Consider the following 2,467-nt stretch of genomic DNA (forward strand, 5'->3'; position numbering starts at 1 on the left):
TTATTCTGCATCCCCATCGGAGAACCCGATCTCAATGTCTAGTGACGTTGGGCTGTAATCTCTCATGCTGCTCCCTTCTTAGAGATAGTAGAACACTAAAAGGGCTAGAAATCCAGGCTCTCTCTTTGGTCGGTCTGGTCATGCCTTGGCATTTGAATATCAAGTAAGGTGGCCATTCATCCAGTTATGTATTGGATATTTCAGATTGCCATCTGCCCAGTACTGATATGACCCCGGACCCCTTTGTCTTGTCTTATGCCGTTGAGTCGTCTCTGACCCATAATGGCACCATGGACACATCTCTCCCAGAACTCCCCACCTCCATCTGCAGTCGTTCTGGTAGTGTATCCGTAGAGTTTTCTTGGTAAAAATATGGAAGTGGTTTACCATTGCCTCCTTCCGTGCAGTAAACTTGAGTCTCCACCCTTGATTCTCTCCCATGCTGTTTCTGCCGCCCAGCACAGTGGAGTTTTGACTTGTAGCAGATTGCCTTCCACTCGCTAGCCACTGCCCAAGCTAGGAATGGAATGGATATGCTTCTGCTTAACTCTCCCCCCCATACTCGAGACTGGTAGGGTACTGGAAACTCTCCAGGTGCGACCCTGAGAGGGGCCGGACCCCTTTAGGTCTAGTATTTTTAAGCACCCAGCAACTATATAGGTTCTGCAAACCTGCAAAGGACCTTTTTTGAATGTGTATCCTTATCATAGTTGGAGTTGTACTCATAGTCAAAGTCATAGTAAAAGTATTTAGTGAGCACCTACTGGATGCAATGTGCCAAACTAAGGTCTTAGGAAAGTACAACAGTAAAAAGTGGTATGTTTCTTGTATGGATACAGATGTACGGCAGGTGGCTGTGAGTACATAAGTGTGCAGTTGGAGTGTGAGTGCTGAGTTGGTAGTTAGAAGGTTATAACCTGGGGCAAGGGAAATTAATGGAGGAAATATGTAGTATATCTGTTGCCTGTGCCACAATTAATGGGAGAGTGAGGGTCATCTTATTATTTTCAAAACAAAGAACTTTTCAATGTCACCAAGAATTGACAGAAAGGCAAACACAAGTCATTCCTACAAAGTAAATGTAGCCTGGTTTTCATTTTTGATATTTGTAATAGTTATTTTAATTATGTAAAGGAAAATATTTGTAGGGTTGTAGGAGGGGGTGTTGGCAAATGAAGTGTTGGCAATTTTTGAGTGCCATGAGTGTCCACCCTAGCACCAAGCTGGAATTGGAAGTAAACCTGGATGAACAGGAAAAGGGTCTAGGCTCACTTCTGGAGGGTGAAGTTTACCTCATGATCTCGTTACAATTCTTTGATAAATTCTCACTCAGGAGTGCCATCTTTGAGCCCTGATCTTTCTTAGTTCTGTTCCCTTTCATTTTTGATTCATTTTAAAAAGTTCATTTGAAGGGATACCTTTGACTGTAAGCTTGTTCTGAGCAAGGAATGTGACAGGTTATTGTTATATTGTACTCTCCCAAGTGCTCAGTACAGTGCCTTTGCACACAATAAGCGCTCAATGATATTAACTATATGAGTGCTTGCTAATACGGACTGCTAATTTTTCCTATCAGCTGATTTGTTTTCCAACTTTTAGTACCTCAAATATGTAGCTCCCTAAAGAGGAGAAATGAAAGTAATTTTTCAGACTGGCATTACTTGCCAAATTGCTGCTGGTATTGTTTCATTAGACGATGCTGTTTTTCATATAAATGCTTATCCCCAATGTAGTAAAATGCTTGAATGTAAAACAAATGGGATGCTATGAAATATAATGGAAAACAACATAAACCAATTCACTGCGAAGTACAAACCTCCCCAGTAATAGTTTTAGCAGGTTTCCTGTGGGAATTCTGAGGTTTCTTTTTTTCCGTGTTATTTATGAAGCACTTATACTATGTGTCAAACACCGTTCTAAGTGCTAGTGTAGGTACAAGTTAATTAGGTCGGACACAGTCCCTGTCCTGCATGAGGCTCATAGTCGAAGTAGGAGGGAGAACAGATATCCCATCATTTTGCAATTGAGGAAACTAAAGGCACAGAGAAGTTAAGTGATTTGTCCAAGGTCACACGGTAAGCAGCTGGCAGAGCTAGGAGTAGAATCCAAGTCCTTCTGACTTCTAGGCCCTTGCTCTCTCCACTAGGCCATGCTGCTTCCCAGGCTGTTTCTTACTTCATGGCACCCCCAGAAGAATGGGGCCCAAGACTAGCCCTCCTGTCTCTGGCCCAGAGAGGTGGGGAGAGGGGTTCTGCTCTGTACACTCAGGTCTGAGCCATTGCTTGCACTGTCTGCCTTGCTCCAGAAAAAAAAAAGTACTGATGTAGTTTCCTGTAGACTACACAGCTGATCTGTCCTTCCTCTTCCTCAACTCTTGTCTTTAAGTAGGTAAGACTGAATTGAAATCCTGGTTTTGGGGAACAAAGTTTTCTAGATGAGCAGGAGGAGACTCTTAGAAATCTCAGTG

At 42.8% G+C, this 2,467-nt stretch overlaps 1 non-coding gene across 1 annotated transcript; it reads right to left on the bottom strand.

Moving 5' to 3' along the window:
* Positions 1-474: 474 nt before the first annotated feature.
* On the bottom strand, positions 475-612 carry LOC119948270. Its single transcript, XR_005456678.1, has one exon. It is a non-coding gene; the product is annotated as a small nucleolar RNA SNORA7 (small nucleolar RNA).
* Between the last annotated feature and the right edge of the window lie 1,855 nt (positions 613-2,467).

Source organism: Tachyglossus aculeatus, chromosome X4, assembly GCF_015852505.1.
Source record: "Tachyglossus aculeatus isolate mTacAcu1 chromosome X4, mTacAcu1.pri, whole genome shotgun sequence".
Lineage (NCBI taxonomy): Eukaryota > Metazoa > Chordata > Mammalia > Monotremata > Tachyglossidae > Tachyglossus > Tachyglossus aculeatus.